This window comes from Marmota marmota, unplaced genomic scaffold (assembly GCF_001458135.2).
Source record: "Marmota marmota marmota unplaced genomic scaffold, marMar, whole genome shotgun sequence".
In the NCBI taxonomy this organism is placed as follows: Eukaryota; Metazoa; Chordata; class Mammalia; order Rodentia; family Sciuridae; genus Marmota; species Marmota marmota.
The window spans coordinates 14389670-14415018 of NW_025999968.1; the positions used below are offsets into that span (position 1 = coordinate 14389670).

The 25349-nt window shown below is 32.2% G+C and overlaps 1 protein-coding gene across 2 annotated transcripts in view; it reads right to left on the minus strand.

The window, feature by feature from the left end:
• Nucleotides 1–25349, minus strand: part of Alcam (activated leukocyte cell adhesion molecule) — a 186332-nt gene that overhangs the window by 149472 nt on the left and 11511 nt on the right. The window lies entirely within an intron of this gene.

The window sequence follows — 25349 nt, forward strand, 5'->3', positions numbered from 1 at the left end:
AATAGAAATGATAGGTCATGAGAGATTTAATAATCAGTGAATTCATCCTGATAGGGATTAACTGAGTGGGTAAATGGAAGGTAAGTATGGGGAGGTTGACTTAGTAGGAGGTGGGTCAATTTGGGGCGTGCCCTTTGGGTTTCATACTTTGCTTTTATTTGTTCATGCTAGAGATCTCCTCTCTCTCTCTCTCTCTCTCTACCCCCCCCCCCCAATTCACTTTGAACTAACTCTAATTCTCTGAGGGACTTTGTGGTGGATCTCACAGCAGACATTGCTTCCTTTTCTATGAAAGACAACTTGTCTTTGTGGTTTCTAATGCAGCCTGTCCAACCTGCCTTTTCTACTGTGCTGATTCTGAGTGACCCAGCTTGGCAATCTTGAAGATTGAATCTGCCAATGAAATGGATATTCAGATGGCCCTCTTATAACGTCCAGAATGACTAGGAGGATACCTTAAAACCAGCATTTTAAAGTTGCAAATTCCAAATTCAAATTCACGTGGATACTCCTATTTTAACAATACAGATCAGTGTCATTATACATTGTCCTACACCCATAGAATGTATACCATCAAGAGTGAACCCCAATGTAAACTAAGGATTCTGGGTCGTAATGATGTGCCAATGTAGGTTCATCAATTATAACAAATACAGTGCCCTGGTGGGGTGTAGGCAATGGGAGAGGCCACGCATACAGGAAAACCAGAGGTATGTAAGAATTCTCTGTACCTTCCGCTTAATTTTGCTGCGAACCTAAAACTTCTCTAAAATTAAAGTTTATTTTTAAAAAAAGATCAATTTGGCCTAAATTCATTGTTATCTGATAGTTCTTACTGGCAACATATGATATAACAATCTACTTAGTTAGGACAGGAAATTCTGAGGAAAATGACAAAGTGTCTAGATTTGGCACATTTCTTGACAGAAAATTTCTATAAATGAACTCACTAGACGATCTAAAAATAAGTCTTCTCCTTGCTTTCTGTATAAGCTACCTTTTTGAAACCTATGATGGTGATGTTTGGTAAAGTTTCCCAAGTGTTATTTCTATCACTTATTTTCTTGGTGTTATAGAGCCCTTGAGGTTTCTCTATTTTTCTCTTTAAGAAGCAGTTTTGATCATGACTATACATTAGAATCAACTCCAGAGCTTTTAAACGATACTGATGACTAGAATATAAAATCTTGGATTATTACATAATTGTCTGTGATGAGATTCAATTATTAGTGTCCTTTAAAATTGCCAAGAGGACTGTAAGATGCAACTGGGATTAAGAATCACTTATTTAGAGGTATTTATTTCTGTTTCAGGGCATCTATGCCACTTGGTGGTAATTGATGAGGAGACAGCATGGGTCATTGAAAGGATTACTGTTTGAGAGTGGCAACTTTACTCAATCTTTCCTAATTACTATAAAGAATGCCCTCTGAAAGAAGAGGAATTGTTTTAACATTTGTAGACATACAGTAAGTAAGAAAGCAAGAACTATGCCTGCCTTTATTACTATTATATTTCCAGGTATAGTTCCATGCTGATAACATAAGGAATGCTCCATAAAAAATTTATTGGATGACTGAGTGAACCAACAACTACACTGATATCAACAATGAATTTATTTATTGCTAAAAAAGATTTCTTTTGATAAAGATATCTGAAGATTATCTTTCTTATTATTCTCTCATAAGGCTTCAACTTCTATGGGAAATACACCTGTTGTATAATTCTGACACTTCAGAGTTTATACCCCTCTCTTTAATAGTACAGTAATTTTTCATAATCAGGGTTTTGAGTTTTAGCTCTAATTTTTGGGTATGCTCTTTATGTATAGATGCTTTTAACACATTTTAAATGTTTAATTATCCCAATAACATTATAAACAGGTATTACATTTCCCATTTTGCAGATAGGAATTAAGGAAAATAAGTCTGAAGTAACTTCCTCAAAAGCACATGGCTAGCTGGAGACAAACAGTAATTTATTCCCTGGTCCAATTAACTCCAATCTAACAGTCTCTCTAGTCTTCCTACAGAACCAAGAAATCCAGGTAACACCTCCAGCACAACCATCTTTAGGGAATATTTCACTTGAGTATTTCTTCAATTCTTGCTAAAAAGAGTTATTTTTCTTTATGTATATCATAAAGGCCTCTCATCCATTTCTGAAAATGGGGCTAAAATTGGTGAAACATTCTTCTGATTACTGTACTACAGTTCCAAATTTATAATGTTACAGAAAGGCAAAAATACATTATATAAATGTAAATAATATATTTTCCAGCTCCATTAAAGTTCTGCTTTTACACTATCTGTAAATACAAATAAAATTTTATTTTAAAATTCTTTTCAAATATTTTGTACCTCTACAAGTGCTAATGCTTTGTTACTATTTGTTATTTATAAATTAAATGACATTTAGAGCATTTGAAAATTTAGATTTCAAAAGAAAATAGCATTTGAAATCTGGTAAAAATATCTGTTTCAAGTACCTACATACAAGATATAAGAAAAATACTTCACCGTATTATTTACGATCATAAAGGAGGAGATTTACTTTTCTCATTCTTCTTTTGAATATGTAAATGTACCTGACATGTCATGAAGTACAAGAGGCCGAGAATAGCCAAGGCAATCCTTAGCAAGAAAAGTGAAGCAGGAGGCATCATAACATCAGACCTTAAAATTTGCTACAGAGCTCTAGTAACAAAAATGACTTGTTATTAGCACCAAAACAGACATGAAGACCAATGGTATAGAATAGAAGACACGGAGGCAAACCCACATAAATATAGTTATCTCATACTAGAAAAAGGCACAATAAACATTCATTGGAAAAAGGATAGCCTCTTCAACAGAGGGTGCTGGGAAAACTAGAAATCCACATGTAATAAAATGAAATTAGATCCCAATCTCTCACCCTGCACAAAACTCTTAGTGGATCAAGGACATAGGCATTAGAACAGAGACCCTACACATACTAGAAAAAAAGTCAGCCCAAATCTCCATCATGTTGGCTTTGGAAATGAATTTCTCAACAAGACTCCTAAAGTGCAAGAAGCAAAATCAAGAATAAATAAATGGGATGGTATCAAACTAAAAAGTTTCTTCACAGAAAAGAAAACAATCAAGAACATGAAGAGAGAGCCTGCAGAATGGGAGAAAATCTTTGCCACCTGCACCTCAGATACAGAATTAATCTCCAGGTTAAATAAAGAACTCATAAAACTTAATACTAAAAAATCCCAAATAACCCAATCAATAAATGGGCAAAGGGACTGAACAGACACTTCACAGAATAAAAAAATATGATAGTCAACAAATATATGAAAAAATGCTCAGCAACTCTAGCAATTAGACAAGTGCAAATTAAAACTACACTGAGATTTTTTTCTCACTCCAGTCAGAAGAGCAAACATTAAGAAGACAAGTAACAATAAATGTTGGCAAGGATGTGGGGAAACAGTTATACTCATACATTGCTATTGTGACTGCAAATTAGTGCAGCCTCTCTGGAAAGCAGCATGATGATTGCTCAGAAAACTTGGAATGGAACCATCATTTGACCCAGTTTTCCCAATCCTCTGCATACACCCAAAGGACTTAAAATCATCATACTATAGCGGCACAGCCACATCAGTGTTCCTAGCAGATTGATTTACAATAGCTAAGCTATGGAACCAATGTAGATGACCTTCAACAGACGAAAAGATGAAAAAAAAAATGCTGTACATATACACAATGAAATGTTACATAGCCATAAAGAAGAATGAAATTACAGCATTTGCCAGTAAATGGATGGATCTAGAGACTACCATGCTAAGTGAAATAAGCCAATCCCAAAAAACTAAAGGCCGGTTGTTCTCTCTGATATGTGGATGCTGACTCACAATAGGTAGGTAGACTGGAGGTTCATCAGATTGGACAGGAGGGAATGGGGGGGTAGAAACGGGGGATGGCAATGGGAAAAAGAGTAAAATGAATCAGACATAATTTTGTATATTCATATATGCATACACAACCATTGTAACTCCACACCATGTACAACCACAAGAATGGGATGTTATAATCCATGTATGTATGATATGTCAAAATACTTACATCATATATAATTTAAAAAGAATAAATTAAATAAATAAATATACCTGCCATGATTTTATCAGCCTCTGCCCCACAATGCTATTATGATTTTTAACCTTAATTATTTAAAAACAGGAATATAGAACAACATATAGAATTGATAGGTAAGAATAAAGATAAAAAGAGCTGAGGATTTAGCTCAGTGGTTGAACCCTTGCCTAGTTTGTGGCAGACCCTGGGCTCTATCCCCAGCACCGCCAAAAAAAAAAAAAAAAGAGAGAGAGAGAGAGAAGAAAGACATCACAGAAAGTAAGTGACCAAGTGACTAAGTGAGGGTATTGAGAAAGGTGTAAAGAGATTTAGAACAATATTTACTACTTTTTAAGAACAGCTTTTATACAAAGGGATGCAGGCTATCTGCTAACCAACCTAATTTTAGCTAGTGGGTGAGAATGCTCTGTATTCTCAGGCCAATGGAGACTGCTGAAAAAGAGCCAAAGTTTTTCAAACAGAGTGACTCTTGTTGTCTTTGTGTGAACTGACCAGTTCATTTTGATTTTCCAGGGAGGGTAAGTCTTCATGGTTTGGGCCATCTGAAAAGGAAAGTTTAAAATGTCCATTCTAACTGAAAAAAAAAATCAAGAAATAGCATTAAATCATTAAGAGATTGTGAAATTAACACTAAATAGACTAACTCGGTGGGACAGACTTTTGCTTACTCACTTTTTCCTTGCAAATTGAAATCTGATAAATGTAAAGAGCATAAATGCAATTAAGCCAAATACAAATGTAAATATACAGCAATGCATATTTATTGCCACTGAATAGTCCTTGTTACCTACTCTTAATTGTTTTAACTAGTTATTTGACAGTGAGTAATAACTGAATATTCTGACATAATATGGCACTATTATTTATGTTTTCAGTCTTATAAAGATTCAAAAGCAAGATGTGTATTGTAAATATAGGAACAATGATTGTCCTAACCCTCAGGAAGATAACAGGCATGCAATTTCCTTTGAAGCAAAAATTTAAAGAACAAAATAGTCAGGTCAGCAAATATTTACTGAAATGTGTTGGGTACAGTGATGGATACAGAAATAACACAACCAGTATTCAAATCTATCTGAATATTTCTGTTGAACCTGAGGTGCATTTATTTTTTTAAATAGAAAAGACTACCAAGCTTAACAGGCATTTTAAAAAGGGATAAAAGTGTTTCCTATATGCCTTGTAGAAAATTCATACATGGGGTCGCACTTCAATGTATTTTGATTGAGCTGCCCAAAGTCACTTAAGATGCACAAGGAAAAGGGTTGAGAAGCAGAACAAAATAAAAGAAATGTGAAGGTAGTGGGTAAAAAAAGTCTTATGAGTCCTGGGAGGCGTTTTTTGTTCCAACTCTTGGCAGGAGGAACAAAGTAAACAGCAATCTGCAGTGCTAAGGAAAATGTACATGTAAATTAATAGAGATTAAAAATTGGTAAATATTACCTCTTCTTTAAAAATAGCCCTGCTAAACATGCTGTGGTTAATGGTTTAAGGTACAAAAGATATGACTAAAGCAAAAGCCATAAAAGAGGCTTTCATACCAGGAAAATAATTTATACAATAAACACAAGTGTAGTCATTCCAGCTGGCATGCTGCTTTCCATCTTAATTATTGCAGTAAATGAACCACTGGCCATCACATTTAAAAGACTATGGAAAACTGGATGGATACCAAAAGATCAGAAAGAAAACCTTTATGTTAAAAGAAAGTGATGATTAAATTGGAAATCAGGTCATAATGCTGATGATATATTTTTACCGGGATAAACACGGTAGCTTTGTCTTTGAAAATTATATTTACCTGACATTGTAAATGTCTTAATAATTAGATAAGCAACTACATAATTTGTGCACTATTCAGAAACTAGATTGCATTTATAGAAAGTGTTCTTTCTGACTGGAAATAACTAAAAAGGGGAGCCTGCAATGGGCTTGTGTCAATAGAGGATGGGCTATTTAGAGCCCTGATATTTAGACCACATTGTCCCCTCTAACACAGCTGTTCTCAAAATGTGATCCCAGGACCAGTACTATCCACAGCATATGGGAACAGGCTAGAAATGCAAATTATCCACCCCACATCAGGAATACTGGATCTGAAACTCTAGGTGTTGGACCCAACACTCTATGTTAGAACCATGTTCTCTGGGTGATTGTGATGCTGTCCAAATTTGAGATTCAATACTCTTCCAAAATGAAAGCTTCATAGAGACAACACACAACCTTGCATATTAGGTAACACAGAGCAATCACTAAATAAATATTTGAATGATTAAAAAGAAATCTTTTATAAAAATAAAAGCAGATTTTCAAAGATATTCCAAACCATCATTTTGAATAATTTTAGCAATGGCAAATGCATAATTTCCTTTATAGAACAGAAATTCAACCTTTTATAAAAGCTTTATATTGTACTTGGAGCCACATTTTATTTAAAAAACAAAATCTGCTTTAAAATGTTATAATATTTACATAAATAATTTTTGCATTTCTGGATGGGTATTCAGAGGTTTTTTTGTTATTGTTATTATTGAAATTGAGGGAGGATTACTTAAGGAAGAAGTGGTCTTAAAAAATGGAATCTATTACCTATTCTCAATAACTGGAATTTTTTTTTAAGTTTGTAATTCATTTCAGTTTAACATTATCACTTATTATTAAACATAACATATTAATATAATTTTGTAGTACAAAATAATTTTAGCACTTTGGATAGGTTCAGTTCATAGTACATGCATACAACCTGCAAAAGATAGAATTTATTTTTCAGAAGCATTATTTATAAAGAATAAACAAAAATCAAAACTTAAAAACAATCTTGAGATTTGTATCTGAAAAGTCTCAATATATATTGCCAGTTAAATATGGAAGCAAGGGTCAAGGAAAAAAATTATGAAGCTTAAGGGGTAGAGTAATGGCCATCATCCATTCACAGAGTACAATATTAGGAAACACACTTTATTGTATTACTTTGCTTGAATTATAAACTTTACTAGGAAATGGGAAGTTGGATCAAGCAATACATGTCAACTCCAGCCCACCATTTGTTATAACCTCACAAAAATGTTATTTAAAAAAATTAAATCATTTCATCTGCAATAGAAATCCTGCCACTAGCTAAAAATTAGCCAACAAACAGAAAGTTAGCAAACATTTCAACATTATCTAAAGATATATATATTACATGTTTTAGAAATCATTAGTTCACACATTAGTATATAATAAAGGAAGAATAAAATGTTAAGAAATAAATCCAGAGGTCACAACCCTGGGAAAGTTATGAAAACTCATAAAGGGACAATTTCTTTTTTGCTGAATGCCACATGTGGAGTTAGCCCTGTCAATAATTACTAACATTCTGCATGTGAAGCACAGAAGAAAAAAAAAAAGAAAGAAAAGAAAAGAAATAGAGGACTGGGCAGTAGTGAAGCTTTAGTTCCACCATTCTGTAACTCCTAGATAGTAGATAATGCTGATGAATATCCAAAACTTTATTATGTCCACTCTAAAATAAATTATACCAAGAAACTCCATTTCCACTACTACCATCATCATCGTTTGATTCCACATTTGAGAAAGAAGCACAACAAATTGCTAAGCAATCTTGTTTGATTTCTCAGATCCTCCTCTTTCTCTCATTGTAAGATTTTGTTAAACTATCTCCCTTTACTTCCGAGCAAGCATCAATTTCACTTGGCTTGGTCCTTCTTTCTTTTTGGTCCACACAAAATGTTCAGATCTCTTTTGCTTCAAACATTTCTAGGATATATGAAAACCCACAAGGGCACAATCAAGTATCATAGTCCCCTATCTTCTTATTTCTATCCTATGATCATCCCCAGACTTCCTTGTTTGTGTACTCCAATGGTTTTTTTCAGTTGCTACATTTCCCTAAACATTTTGAATGTAGACAGTATATCTTATTCATTTTATCTAGCACAAATTATAATAAATATTAAATTAAACTTTAAAATGCTCAAGTGTGCAAGTTTTATTTGCCTGTCCAGTCTTCTCCCTAATTTTCTTGAAACTGCACAGAAATCCCTCCAATCATCATTGACTGGGCCTAAGTGTCCACCTGATCTAAGCTGAGCCAATCAGAATCCTTTCCCTGTGAATTTGGAATCTGAACTAGGCAAACTATCCTGATAAGTTTATTGAAGGAAAGGAAACTTAGTTTTTGAGCTAATGGGAACCATATGGCCTTAGAATGAAAACATGATAGTATGTGGAAAGAAGAAGGCAAATATACAAAAAGAAAGTCTTAGTGATGGAAACCTGAAACTGACAGTATTCTTGCCCTAAATTCTAATTTGTTCTCAGGTCTTAGTTTCTTTGGCTCTCTTGGTTATGGATATTGCTTGCACCTTTGTTATGTATCCCTGATTTTTGCTTAAGCTATATTTTATAGACTCCTGTCACTGCAATAAAATGTTAAATAACACACAGTTGCCAGAATAATAGAACACATTGAGTTAATTGCTTTTAACTTAATTGCAGGAGAAAAGCATATTTTCAGGGTAGTGATCTAAATAAAAAGCTGATGTAGAAGAGTCACTTTAAATCAAATAGAACAGAACAAATATATTGCATGATTAAAAATAAAGAAAACTTAGTAAGGAATAAAATCTGCATTTGGGAAATGGAATCTATTCAGTACCAGAAATTTCTATCTTTTTGTGTATTCTCCAAGGACAAGAGGACTTCAAATATCAATATTATACTTCATAGAATTAAGGGCTACAAAATATGAAACATTATCCTTAAACAGATTTATTAAAGATTGTTTAACTTAAAATGTAGAAGCATATTCTGTTGTGGCCACTAAATCTATTTTTTAGTGAAGAGAAATAAAAAGATTCAAAGTAACTTTTAAAAGATTCTAATGCCATAAATCCTGCATTAATAAGTTTGCAGGAAGGTCATTAATATAAATTTAAATCACACATAAAGATTGCTAACTTGTGATAAGCTCTGAGCTTAATTTTATACCATGAGATGAATATGTTATTTGTTGGTTTTACTTTTATAATATTATAAAATACTCTGTGAAACATGGTCATTATTACCTAACCCACATTTGTTTCATCAATTATAAAACTACTACTACTTTTCACATTAATGAAAGGATAACTTCATTGAATAAAACCTTACACGTTTTGATGAATTCAGAAAACAATGAAAGCGATCACTGTAAGCTACTGGATTACTAAATAATTTTCCAAAATACAGTCATTAACATGTCACAGTTTTTGTATGGTTTCATTATTCTTAAAATTAAAAACAAAATCACATTCCTGCCTTTTGCTAATAAATTCTTAAGTCATGGAAGATCATAGAGCTGTATAGTTCTAGTACACAATGTAACACTGAAATAAGGAAAATCATCTTCAGTCATACTTTTTAAAATGTGCTTCATATAATGTCTTCTCTCAAAAATTGTGATAACCTCTTAAAATCCTCTGGGATAAAGGTCAGTTTTATTAATCAGCTTAGGCTGAAGGAGTTTTAAGAAATCCCTGAAGTCTTCAGTAAATATAAATGGCCAGAAAAAAGCAAAGATGTCCATTCCTCTTGGCAAAGATGGAACCAGGGGTTTAGAAATGTCTATGCATTTTGGACTGAGAGTTGCAGTTTCCAGACCATTACTGTGTTTGTTCTGTAGCAGATAAAAGTCTCAAGATGCTAAGGCATCCCTCATCTCTCACATGTCCACTGTAGTTACTAATATCTAAGGGTATTAGGTAATGACTCTGTTCCGGCACTGTATGGAGAAGTAAAATGGAAAACAAACAAAATCAACTTATTCCTCCCTCCCAACACATTCTGTACTTTATCAGTGGGTTTAATTATCTAAGAATTAAATTTTAATTCTTTGAGCTTTAGGTATTTTATGTGTAATCCGTTACTATATTTAGTCAGAGTGCTATCATACTTCCTACAGAGGTGGCACTACTGAGAATGTAGAGTGAAACTATTTTGTACAAACATACAGTATCTTGTTTGCTCCTATTGTGTTGCTATTTGAAGGGATTCATAATGCCCTTGGTATACGGTACATCCTGGTTCATAAACTGGAAACACTTTTTACTTAAATTAGTCCTATTTCAAAACTTGACAAGTGACGTCAGTTAAAATGCTCTGCAATGGCTGACTACCTCCAGGCAGGTGTTCATTGCATTTTAAATAAAAACATACATATACCTTTATTCCCTAATTTTAGCAAGTTTACTTTCTTTCTTTTCAGTTCTTTTCAAACATGTTAACATATAAATCACTTAAATTAATTCTTCACTAGCTATGAACAAAATGCAGATAAAAAAGAGGACTTAGAAATCAGATAAATTTGGATTTCTAACTGCCAGAACACAATTTAAAAATAAGACACCATTACCTAGACACCAGTATCTAAAAGAGTCATTTTATGGCTGATTTCTGAAAAGTGCCAGAGATAACAGGTATAGAGGGATATGGCCCAGTGGTGTCTCTCTGAATCAGAGGTGAGTAATAGAAATGTTTTGTATGGATCTATAATAACAAACAAACAATCTTGTTTTTGCAAGGATTTCTAGCAGGGTTAATGCTATCTTTCACAGCATTTAGCCCTGCTAAATTGCTTTAATGGGCCTCCAGTGAAGAGATGATTTAATATTCTTCTATTTCTGTAAGCTGTCCACAAGTTAAAATAACAAAAAATGTTTTACTTTATAGATAACTATCCTTGTAAATTTTCTACAATTGATAAAAATAGTTTGGCCATACAGTTTTTCTGTTTGGTGTGGTATGGAAATAATCTTGAAAATCCCATAGGCCTCTAAATTCCATTTATGAGGTGCTAAGTATTTCATTTGCCAGACCAAAAAAATCATAATATTATTATAGGTTGCTTCCCCCAATTTAGAATAACCTATATTTGAATGACCTTAACATTAAAATTTGGTTGATATAAATCAAAATCTTAAATGCATTCTCATGGAAATGAATAGTAGGTTTGTTTTCTATTGTTATACTCTGTTTTGTTTTTATTTTAATGAAGAAAGACAGTTCTAGAAGTTACCATAAATTAAGTAATCCTAAATCTGAGTACCGTGTTTTATTTGCATAACATATTTAATTTATAAACATTGTTTCCTAGACATTGCTTCTCAAAATGCCTTAAATTAGACAAAAGTTTAAGCAATGGTAAGCAAATTTCTTCACATCAGGAATTAGCAAAGCTTATTTATATTGAGAGTTGTACGAGGTAGTGGAAGTATATACCATTCCCAATGGTAATTTGATCTCAGTCTAATAATTGGAATCATAAGAATCTAAGAAAAATATCACGAGAATATGATTTCATAGATTTCTAAAATAATTCTCTCCATTAAGTATGATTTTAAAATATTTAATGTCAAAAATCTTTACTGTTAGAAATTTTTTTTTTTTAAATATTTAGTTATTTTTTTTTTTTTTTAGTTTTCGGCGGACACAACATCTTTGTTTGTATGTGGTGCTGAGGATCGAACCCAGGCCGCACGCATGCCAGGCGAGCGCGCTACCGCTTGAGCCACATCCCCAGCCCTACTGTTAGAAAATTTAAAGTCCTCTTAATTATATGTTTACTTGTCATGATCACATACATTAATTTCTTTTTATTAAAGAACACGTGTTGTGGGCTGGGGATGTGGCTCAGGCGGTAGCACGCTTGCTCGCCTGGCATGCGCGCGGCCAGGATTTGATCCTCAGCACCACATACAAACAAAGATGTTGTGTAGGCAGAAAATTAAAAAAATAAATATTAAAAATTCTCTCTCTCTCTCTCTCTCTCACTTTAAAAAAAAAAAAAAAAGAACACGTGTTGTATAGCTGGGCACAGTAGCAGACACCTGTAATCTCAGAAACTCTGTAGACTGAGGCAGGAGGATCACAAGTTCAAGGCAACCTCAGCAATTTAGCAAGGCACTAAGCAACCTAATGAGCACATGTCTCAAAATAAAATAAATAAAAAGGGTTGGGGATGTAGCTCAGTAGTAAAGTATCCCTGGATTCAATCTCCTCAGTACAAAAAAAAAAAAGAACACATATTCTGTGGTTTACATATTAGTCAATATTTTAGTATCTGTCATCTGCACTTACGTTTCATAACTCAAATTACTTCAAACATCAATCCAAAAGCAAACAATCTCATTTTTATTTATTTATTTATTTTTGGTACTGGGGAGTGAACTCAGAGAAACTCAGCCACTGAGCCACATCTCCAGTCCTATTTTGTATTTTATTCAGAGACAGGGTCTGACTGAGTTGCAAAGCCTGGCTTTTGCTGAAGCTGGCTTCGAAATTGTGATCTTCCAACCTCAGCCTCCCCAGCCGCTGGGATTACAGGCATTTACCACTGCACCTGGTGAAATTCATCTTAAATGTTATTTAACTTAGATGTTGACTAATTCTTAAAATACCAATAAAAATAAAGGATCATTTTTAATTCTGATATGTTTGTATGATGATTATAATAAATCAGAAAGCTTTCATGTGTCTAGGGAAGGAAAGGAGAAAGAAGAAACATATAGATATTAGTACAATGGTTATCCTAAAGTTCATAAGATCCATATCTATTCAAATATCCTCATTTCTCAATTTAAAACAAATAAACCAATGTCTGAGAAAGTGTATTTCTTGTATAGGTTTGGCAGATGCACTGTTCCACATTATAAATATCTCAATCTTGTAAAAATTCTTCCATCCTATCTTCGTATTCCCAGGTCTCCCTTTCAGAGATAACCATCATTAAGGGTTCTTGTGTGGTTCTCAAATAAAACGTATCTAAAAGGACATACTGTCCTCTCACCTGCTTTTCCTTACTATCCATCTTTGTACTTTTGATAAGAAAAATAAAATTGTAATAATATAATTTTCTAAATTACTTTTAATTTTTTTCTTTCTATTATACTTAAACATGCATCATATTTGAAACTTTTCTTTGAAGGTCCATTCTTCTAAAATATTCAGCTTAATATGATGATAATAATGGCAGCATAAAAAGTAACAGCTAACACTTCTGAAGTCTGTTCTTCTGGCCTTTAACATTACTAATCACTTTTCAAACATTATCTTAGTTCTTTCAACAAACTTCTCATATCAATACTATTATTATTTTACAGATAAAGTATTGAATTTTAAATATTACAGTATTTGCAAACTTAAGTAACTAGTTTTAGCTATTCTTTCTTTCTCTTTTCTTTTACAAAATCCTTAGTAGATTCAATTTATACCAAATAAATCTCAACCATAAGTTCTCATGGTTTTGAATCCTTACAAGTGAAAAATTCACATGGGGCTGGATAGAACAACTGGAATTTAATTATTAAATTGAAAATATACCCACTTTATAATTTAAAAGAAGTATCTGCTTAACTCAAAATAAGTTTCTAAGAAAATATTTCTGCAGTCAAATGCTCAGTGAAAACCTTCAGATCCAACATATCAAACATAAAAAAAAAAATGTTTTAAAAATCATGGACAGTTTGAACTAGAGAAATCTTAAAGTTAGAAAAATGAGTCCTTTCTCACTAAATTTATCATCAAGTTTACCATCCTTTCATATTAATCTGAGTGGAAAGAGACATTGTAAAAGTCTCTGCCCAGAGTATACAGTATACATATAAAAACATCACTGCTAGAAAAGTAGTTGTAACGTTTTGTAACACTACTAGAAGGGGTTCCTGACCCTTTCTCAAAACTAGTAAGTTCAAAGTAAAGGAGCTAGCTTTTTCTTTTATCAGTTAAATGCTATTTTGCTGTTGGGGTGGGATAGTTGTCTGCAGAGATGGGGAATTATGGATCAGTGTTCTTTTAACAGTTAATAATTCAAGTTTCATTTCCTTCTCTGGATCTTATCCATCATTCCTTAGAGACCTGTACTGTATAGGTTTAGTGAATTGTATTGTTTTTCTCTGAACCAAATCCAGCTTTATTTCTCTATAGCTTTATTTAAAATATGAAAATTAAAATAAAAATATAACATCATATTCTCATGAAATTTATTCAGTATCGAGTAAAAGGTTGTATTCCTGCTTGTCTCTTACAATTTCACACTGTGCTAATGCTCCCTTGTATTGTATTTTTCTATTTCTATGTCTCAATTATTTTATTTATGGTCCACTGTCACTGGGGAATCTGAGAAAGTGTTACATGGTTAGTTCTTAATTATGTGTACTGATGAGAAAAGATTGCAAATAATAGCAAACAGGGACCAACAAAATGATTATTTTTAGACAGTGTAATGAAATCACACAACATTTACAATCACACAGAAGGAATCACATGGAGTCTAAGTTTGAACAAGCAAAGAAACAGAGAACTGAAATATGAAGTGGCTAACCAAACTCCTAGGCAGAACTGAAACCTGGGTCTTTTGTTCCCCCTCGAAATCTTCTTCTATACCACTGCCAATCAGTCATTGGTAGCCAGGCCTCATCAACAAGGAAAGTTCCTGATCATTGTTATTAACTTGAAAATGATCTTGGTAACCACTACTGATGAACGATAATAAACCAACACTCACTGTTAAATGTTTTCCAACTTAATCACTAAACAATAGGTCTGCAGACTGTTTGCATAAGACCTGTGTTCTACATTTCTTTTTATTTTATTATTTGTGCAACGACTTTATTTCATACTGTAGGTATGTGGTTAATAAATACACACCAGTTTTGCTATAAGAATCAACGTGTTTTTAACTTAGCAGTACATTCCATATCCTGCTAATGTTTAAAGAGAAAAAGCTAATAAATTAAGCAATAGTTCTAGAAAGCAAACAACCAAGAAAACCATAATGTAAAAGATGATCTTATGTTTGAAATGTTTCTGAGCTTTGTTTGATGATTTATTTCTTTTGTGTGGGTTACTTCCGTCTTACATTCCTGATAGCACCCTCATTTGAAATCTCAGCTGTGAGACTACACATATTGCTGTGGAAAATATAATTATTCCATAGTTATTCTAAATACTTCTTGTATGGAGAAATATCTAACTTTCTATTTGGAAAATGATCTGGAGTACAAAAAAAAAGGTGAGCTAAAAATTTGCAAATTTGAAATATCAACTTTTAATATGATTTTAAGTCGAGTGAGAGTAAAACAATTGGAAAAATAATGTTTATTGGGTTATTTGCTCATACTACCTTTAGTGTTTACTTTCACATTAAAAGATGAAGTTCAAAAGGATAGCACTGCAAACACAGGAGACTGTGCTTGAAAAAGGAATATAATGATAGTAGTTATTTGCCAGTCTCTGAATTAGTACTTTGTGTCCAAACAGGCCTGCTTTTTATAAATGTGTCTAATTTGTTAAGAAAGAATATTACATAACCTTCCACACAATTTTAATTTTTAAAAGAAAAAAAAAATCTACCACTCACTAGGAAAACAATTTAAAATACTTATTTATTCACATGTGGTGATAAGCTCAAATCTAGGCTTTCCAGGAAGCAAGGTCTAATGTCTAGAGATGGGGATCCTGAGAAATAGGAAGGTAAGGTGTAGAAAAAAGTCTGGCAAAAACTAGGCAGAGGAGTAGTGTTCCTAGCCAACATGAATGGATTTAGCTGTGCTCTTTGTGAGTAGACAAAGAAAGGGAAACTGTAACTAGGCCCAAATGGATAGTTTATGCAGGCCGTGGATATTTTATTCAGTTGACATATACATGAACCACTGTGCAGATGATTTGAGACAGATGTAGAGGCACCTGTCCTAACCAAAGGCATTTCATTGGTTCACTTCAGTTTTCTTAACTTTGCTTTTCTAATTAAAATATCCTTTCTTTTTTACTTCAGATTTGTTTACCCATCAGACTTTCCTTTTCAGAATTTGAGTAGTCACCCACTGGTCTCTCTGCTACATTCCTTTCTAATTTTAACCTTCCTTGCAAATGTGAGAGATAAACTAATTGTGTGGAAAGAAGCAGACACTCAATGCACAAGTCTTATCTGAAGCCAATGGATGCCCGTATTTAAATCAGTTCCATATTATATGTACCATCCATCTCTGGGAAAGTAGTTTCAAAAACACTGCTTTCTTATATTTTCATCAGTTCAGGAATACAACTTAACCTATATATACAAGCCTTCTTTAATCAATGCTGATTTGAATATATTCAGATATACTCAGTTGAAAACCAACAGTTACACTATTTACGTAATTTCATTAATAAATGATATTCTATAGCTTTGCTTAACTAAGCTTTAGTTTCTCTGGAGAATTAAGCAAACTAATACCATTTAGAAATACTGAAGTTTGATTGAGAACCATGAATTCACACCTGCATTTGTGGTATTTGATGAGTATTTCTAAATTTGATCAATAATTTTCTGGAATTCAAGACAGCTTTGCATGAAAATGTCCTATAGAAAGCTTCTCCCCCACCCCGCCTCTAATCATTAATCTTCCCATTTCAAGATAAGAAATCAACTGTTAACAGTTCAAAGAAAATATTCAAATTTGGAATTACTAGAATATATTATCAACTACTTGTCACAGTACACCAAAAAGAGAAAAATTGATGCTACTGATACACCAAACAGTCTGTGGTGATTTCTTTGTAAGTAGCAAGTCCCCTTTCAGGCTCACTTCAAGTCTTGTTTTTCTTCCCTTTAGGAGGAGAGGTCCTCTCATCCCTGAGCTCCCCTTCCTTATTAGTACAAGCTGTTCTCTTCAGCATCAACTGTCTGGCGTTTAGGGAACATAGCACTCTCTTTTACCAGATCACATCTTTTATCATAAAATTTAACTTTTTAATCCTACATACACAGACTTAAATTAGGCTTTTCAATGATGAAAATTAACTCCACATTCTATTTCCTTGGAAAACTGAGTACTCTATGATTTATAAATTTTCTGTTTGCGGGAAAATTATTTTTTTCAATCACAGCATTGTCAATGTGAAGCCTTGCTGAAAAACAAGGATCCAGGAGTCCAGAAAACACCTGTCATAGAAAAAGGTAACATTTTTTTGATGTAATAGGAGACATTTTAAAAATTGTCAGGTAGCCTATTTTTGATGAATCCAGAATCTTGATAGGTCAGTGATATGGACCCAAAAAAGAGTCTCACTAATTTGATTTTATTTGATAACATATTTGCTTAGACTACTTTTTGATACAAACATTAAACTGCATTAAAATTCAATACTGAAAAAGCTAAAAATGATTGGATTTTTTTAATTTAAAAAGTAAAAACCAAAAAGAAGCACCCAATATTTAAACTTGAAATCAATTATACAAATATATTAGCTATTCTTTTGTAAAGTATGTACTACTTTGCATGGAGAACATCAGATAATAAATAAATGGGAGCTCTCAGTGGCAATATGTTGGATTTATATTGCTTATTCTGGATGAATACTTTTGATAACATAACAAAGATTAAGAATTTTTAGGCAAGAATTGAGGAGACAGCTTCAGTCTCACATCACAGAAGCAAAATTTAACTAATAAGTTTGCCTATGAGGAATACATAGTAAAATGAGAAACTGAAGTGAAAACTCTGAACAAGGAGGAAGAATCCAACATAAAGTCAAATAAATAAATAAGCAAAAAAAGGCATATAAAAAGGCTTAAGAAAAAAGATCACATGAACTTAAGGTTATTTGGTCTAGAAAAAAGATATCACAATTAAAATTATTTTTTTCAGTTATCAAGTACTAACAATCTGTAAGATACCATGATAAATACAATTGATTACTCTTTTGACTAGTAAAGTCCTATTTTCTAAAATGATATGTGAGTTTCAAAAACTCAAAGTTTTTTTAAAAATAAAAATGAAATATTTCTTAAGTGTTTTTCATGGGTTTTTGACTCTTCTTCAACATACAGTACAATATAATGACAAAAAATAACAGTAGATTATCTCTGAATTATCTCTAATGATTTACTATATTTTATAAGCATTCAAGGCATGATCCACAGTATATGTATGTTTTCTGTGATATAAATCTATTAAATACTGTCTATGTAACTTATCAATTTGCTCATGAAATCTTTTCTCATTATTTTTGCCATTTTCTGGGTAAAAGCCCTGATCAATGTATTTAACCTATAAATTAAAAACAGAAGAAATAACACTACGAGTCATTATTGCCTATTTGGAAAGTGTGTGCCTATAATTCTCCTAAAAAATGTATAGTTTTATTATCTTGTTTCAACAACAAATTTGTTTAAATAATTTCTGTATTACTCCAGATGGTCTCACATGAGATTTCAAGAAAGATGGTGTAGAGAAATGTGAGAACCTTAAATACTATATAAGATGTTTGTATTTTGCCCTGACTGTATTTTAAGCAGAGAAGTTTCAATTTATATCCTGTGTCATTCTGATGGCAGAAGGGAGAAGAGCTTAAAGAGAGGTTATGTTGGTAGAGAGACAGGTTGGACTACATTTCTTTTTTTCATTTCCTTAAATTATTATAATCACTTGGCTCTATTTTAATCTGCAGAATCTACCCAAATCTGCCTTTAAACACACATTCACAGTTTTGTACTACTAAGTTACCTCTAGCCTACTTACTAATGACATAAAACAACAATTGTTCTCAGACACTGTGAACTACATACAAGCTGCAATGTGTCTCATTTTTAACTTCAAATTTCCTTTTCACTTTAGATTCCAATTTCAGGATTGTAATGAAATTATGTTTCCTTATCAGATTAATGAATATGATGCTAATAATTAGTAGGTAATATCTTGAAGTTTCCAAATGACTTGGTTTACAGAGTGAGTATATTCAAGATTATGACCAATAAACAAAATAACATCACTCTCACTCATGTTCCATTTATTGAGTGAAACAAGAAGGTGGGATGGAGAGGAGTTACAGCGGGTAATTTAATAATGTTGAACCTGTTGCTTGCTCTTCTCTTTATACCTGTTGGAATAAATTGGGTATATCATCATATTTGGGGGGGAAGATTAAGTGAAATTGAATACTTGAATAATAAATTTATTAAGAGCTTACTATTTGACAACCACACTGCTGAATGAGCTTTTTGTGTACCAGTTTCTTTAACTTCCCCAACAACTCTCTGAGACAGGGACTACTATCTTCCTTGAGTAGATTAGTACAGAAGAGGGGTTAAGCAACCTGCCCAATGTTGGGAAAGTTGAGGAGACATAGGTTTTAGCACTACCCAATTTGGCTATAGTGGTTACATTTTCAAACTCTCTAACTTGTAATGGAAATAAACACATTAAAATATGCATTTACTTTAAAGAATACTCAAAATTGTAATTTATTAAAACTGTGATGAACAGGCAACAGGCTTCAATCCCCAGGCTGCTCCTTAGCATTGTCACAATGACCGAGAATGTAATTTCAGGAAGAAACGTTTTGAAATTGCTTCCCTGTCGGCACTTAAATATGCCAGAGAACTGGGTGATTTCTTTAACTCATATCATTGTAGTAAAAAATTAGGAAGGCTGGGGCTGGAAAGGGAAACAGTGGGAAATGATATTGGTCAAATTGTATTGTTATAATTGTGTGTATGTAGAAATGTGTAACAGTGAATCCCACCATTATGTACAACTATAATGCACCCACAAAATTGTGGAAAAATATTTAAAGAAAAGAATTCAGAAAACCTAGATCTCTCTTGAATTGCTGGTGGGAATGTAAAATGGTACAGCCATTCTGGAAAGTAATTCTACAATTTCTTGTATAACTAAACATGCATTTATAATACAATATCTCAAAGAAATAAAAATATTATATTCCCACCAAAAGCAACAAGTGAATATTCATAGCAGCTTCATCTGTAACTGTTAAAAACTGGAAACTACCCAAATGTTCTTCAACAATGAATGGTTTTACAAGCTCCAGTACCTCTACACCATGGAATCTCATTCAGCAATAAAAAGGAACAAACCATTGGAACATGTAACAACTTGGAGGGATGCAAAGAGAATGATACTGAGTGAAAAACACACACACACACACACACACACACACACACACATCTTAAAAGGTTATATACTATATGATCCTATTTATATAGCTTTCTCTAAATGGCAATTATAGAATAGATGGAAAACTGATTAGTGGTAGCTGGGAATTAGGTAAGGGGGTGAGAAGGAAAATATTGTTCTTTAAAAAAAGACTTTTTAATTATGATCCTTAAAGAAACAGCATGAGTGATCCTTGTAATAGGAATGTTTGGTATGGTGAGTATACACAAAAATTCTCACATGATACAATTTCATAGAACCAATACATATTCAACAAGCACATGTAAAATTGGTAAAATACATACAACATTGATGAAGCCTGTCAATTGTTGTGACACTGTACTGTGTGTAATCAATCCAAATATTATCATTGGTGAAAAACTGGATAAAGTGTCATGATATTGTACTACAGATAAGCAAAAACTGGATAAAGTGTCATGATACTGTACTGTAGATAAGAAAAACATTACTGGTGGAAACTGAGTAAAGGGCATATGGGCTCTCTCTGTATTATTTTTAACAATTGCAAATAATTCCATAATTATCTCAAAATATTTTTAAAATAAATAAATAAATTAGGAAAGCTAATGTATAAGATAATGCAATTTTCTATGGAATTCAATAAAATCATTTCCAATTGAATTAAAAAATGAGGTTCATAAATCCAAGGTGTTTTTTTTCTTAACTAAATTTCATGTAAAATTATTATTTGTCCTTAATTCAAACCTATGTGACCATGTGTACAATATTCTTTCTCTAAGTCAAAGTTGAATTTTGAATCTTAGAGTTTTTAGCTTGAAAGAAATCATGTAGTACAATACTTCTATTACAACAGTAAATCTCATAAAGGATAAAGAAATTGTCAGTATCACACAGAGTGGATAAATAACTCCTTAGCAGAGGCACATCTTAGGAGAGTTCATAAATTTGAAAGGATTTAAGTTTTTAAATCATTTTGGTGAATTTGTGACAAAAATTCCGTTTTTATGCATCTCTTCCATCACAACCAAATTAAAAGGTAAAATAATATTAGATAAGATTTATAGACATAAATTTAGGGTGAAAATATATTTGGAGTTATCTAAATCAAGAGGCTATTTGGGAACATAAAACACAAGGGCAGTCTATGATTATAGACTACTTCCATGTAGAAATCTAAAACATACATTTAAAAATATAAACAGTGAGCAAAATATCAGCTACTTTTTCTGCACTATTCAAATGTGTAACAGTTTAATAGCTAACATAAAATTAATATAAAACATGCATTATTTTAACATTAGAAATAAACTGTCCTCCTGCAATGCCGTGTCACATTAAAGCATGCTTCTCAAATCTATGCCTACTTTAAGTTTGTCTAGTGATTTATTATCCAAAAGGTACAAAGAACTAAGAACTGGGATTTCAAAACATACATTAATATAGAAGCAGTTTTTTAATCCCTTGAATTAGAGGAGGATACTGTTGAATTTCTAAAACATTCTTAATATTAAAATTACAGGTTTTAATAATTTTCACTATTTAATTAGAGGTCACTAGAAAATCTGAATAAATGAAAGCATCTTATGATGTTCACAAAAGGAAAGTAGTGGAGCTCCCTCTATTGAATTATGCTTGAGAAAATGTGACTTGTATTTAAGATCATAATTCTTTCACCTAAATACTTATATTGTAATAAATGGAATATTTGTCTTTACAAGGTCTAATATTTTCAAAATTACAGTAATACAGTCAATATGAATTTCTAAAAGTAATATGGCAAACGATATATTATCCTATAATTTTCGAGCATGTATTTTTTTTAATTAGTGGAGTTTTGTTTGTGAGGATTTACATTTTAAGGCTATAACTTTCAATTTGTAATTTTTCTTTGGTTTTTCCAGAGTTATTAAAGCTGAAAATTCCCCTGGCAATCTTTGGAAGTAAAAAAATCCTAATAAATATATTTTTTTTCAATTTTAGTATAAAATTTATTCAAATAGATCTGAAATACAGCTTCTTATCAGTAAAATAAAATATTTCATAAATTTTTCTAATGTAAATAAATGGATATTAATATAATGTTTACTGAAAATGTGATTTATAATAATTATTATTGGTTGCAAGTCCAGCATGTATCAGGCACTGAGAACTGTAATATGTACAATTTACCTTCTTCAATATTCATATCAAATAAGCCTGATGATTGTTATCCTTAATGTACAAATGAGAACAAACAGAAGAGAGTAAACTTATGCTGTGCTCTATAGCTCAAGCTCTTGAGCTCTTATGCAGTGTGTTCAGTTTTGTGCAGTGACAGTCTATAAAAATTAAAAGCAATGTATTTTTTTTAGTTATAGATGGATACAATCCCTTTATTTTATTTGTTTATTTTTATGTGGTGCTGAGTGTGTATCTAACCCAGTGCCTCACGTATGCTAAGCAAATGCTCTACCACTAAGCTACAGTCCCAGCAATATATTTTTAAAATAAATAAATAATCTGATATTAAACCATACTATCTACAAAAAAAATCACTACTGAAACAACAGTTCAAATCCTTTATAATCAAACATTTTGGTCAATTCTAGAGAATAATAACCTCCAAATCATACTTTGAATCTCTACTCTTTCTTTTAAACTTTCTAAAAGAAAGGAGATATTTTTTATCAACCAAAAAGGAATACAACTGAAATCAGTGTTTGTTTTGGTAAACAGATACTTATTTTCTATCCCAGTATAATAAGAAAAATGATTTAATCTTGAACTAAGCAGACTTTTCTCCAAGAAACTCTATTTGAGAACTAGGTTAGCTTCCATATAGGTTGAGCAGAGTAGGAGATTTATCTAATAGGGCAAGTACAAATATATATTACATTTTACTCCTAGATATGGTATCAAAATTATTATTCATATTTAGAGTCATGCCTACTCAGCAAAAATATATAACTTACCTCTTATAACCACCATAAGCATCTTTTTGAAAAATGTCATACCTATCACTAGGTGGAGAAAATGCTTGCAGAATAAAGTATGCTTGCCACAAATTTGAATATTTAAAACTAAATGACAGGACGAAACTGCTTGTTCATGAATTTACAGTTTGTACATATTAATATCAATTGCGTTTTGAATATTTGTTGCCTTGTTTAAAAAATATGTACCTTCAGTATATACCTGTTGAAACCTCTTCATATATATATTGCTATGATTTTTCTACATAAAAGCAACTATAAAAACAGATTTTTGGTTGTGCTTTCCATAATAGGTCAAAAATTACAAAATAAAATGTATTTAATGGTACTGACTTTTAAAAATATTTGCAAAGGATGGTACTTTTCAGCTTGAAAAAATGATGAGGCTGTTAAAACAAATTTATTGGAAGAATTGTTCAAATTATGATTTATTTAACAATAACTGAAATTTGTTTGGCAAGATAAATTATACAGGGTTTACAAAATGGCATTAGTTAGACCACCCATACAAGGTACCTACAAAGAGCTGACACAAGTATTTGGAAACCACTCATATAATGAGAAACAGTATCAGATACTCTAAAAGGCTCACATGTGGTTGCCTCTTAATCCACTTCCAAGTTAGCCAATTCAGTTTCAGAGTCTTTCTTACAAAATGGAAGAAAACATTGCTTACCATTACATAGTTTTATTTTAAAAATTAGCAGTTCTAAAAGTTATTTATGTAAAGTTATGTGTAAGAAAAACTGATAAAAATCTATTCTAAACACATTCTCCCTAATTTTTGCCCCTATCTCATGCATAATGAAGGTAGGCACAAATAAAACTGTCATTTTTGCTTTATATATGAGTGTATGTCATAATTTTAATTTTTCCATAAGCTTTAAATAAATAAAAACCAACCTATTATTCTGATTAAAAATACAGGTTAGTAGTATGAGTTATGGAGGAGTATAAAGAAAGGGCATCTCCATGTATTTTTGTTGAGATTTAAAATCTTGTGTGCTCTTTGAAATGTCGATTTAGTATTTCTTTCTAAGTGAAAAATGGACATATTATTTGACTCAGCAATTTCACTTCTAAGATAACTTCCTTCCAACATAACTGTTCATTTGGACAATAACATCTATTAGGAATTCATTGCTCTTATTGTTTGCAAAAACAAAAGATGGGAAACAATCTACACTTCCAAGAACTGGCAAAATGGTTAATTATGGTAGTATAATAACATCCAATGTACCATTTTGAAAAGTAAGGTAGAGAATTATGTGCTGATAAGAACATAATGTGTTAAGTGAAAAAGGGAAAGTGCATTGTACACAGTATGTTCCCACTTCACTATTTTTCAAAGAGGAGAGGTGCATGTGCAAATATTTGCTAGAATATGAGTATTTGAATAAGACAGAGATATTCTGAAAACCACAATTGGTAAGTTAATTAGTAGGATTGCAGGAAGAGATTTGAACAGCTTTAAGAATCCTTAGTTTCTACATCAACCTTTAGAACTTCTTTAGTTTCCCTAAAAATTGAAAGATGACATTTCACCTCCAGGAGTTAGAAGCTAAATTCCTTCCAACTTTAGGGTCTTCATTCAAGCTATTTATCACTCAGCAGATGCCTCAAGTATCACTTCCTGAAACTTTTCCAAGTCCCTACTAAAATCTGGACCTGATTTGGCCACTATGATGAAAAGTACTCTTTAGTTCTTCTTGTAGTACTTAGCCAAACTGTAGAAAACAGCTATATAATTAGTTGATGCACATCTTCCTGGAAAGAACTTGATGTCTTTGAGTGATAGTTATTTGACTATTGAGTAACTAGTATATTTCCTTACCCGCAAGTACAGTGTTTTGCACATACTGAGAACTTGGTTAATATTTGTTGAATGCTATTATATATGTTGAATGGTCAATTCACATAAGTTTTAATTTTAGGTAATCAACAGTGTGATTGTAGGCAAGCAACTTAGTCATTTCAAGGTTCTTTATAGTTCCAAAGCCTTTACACAAGTGAAACTAAAATAATTGTTGGCTCTAAGAACGTGATAAATTGGCTATTGCATTTCAGGTAGTCTCTTAATCTGTGGCTTCCTTTATTTCACTACTTAAATAGGGGGCTAAACAAGTTGAATATCTAAGGGACAGTCTTATTTTTCCAACAGCCTGTCTACCACATTTGAGCTTGTGACCATAAATAAATGATATGTTTCTAAATCTTTTAAAATTGCTCTCTCTCCCCCATTCCCCTCTCTCCCTCTCTCTCTCTCTCTCTCTCTCTCTCTCCTCTCTCTCTCT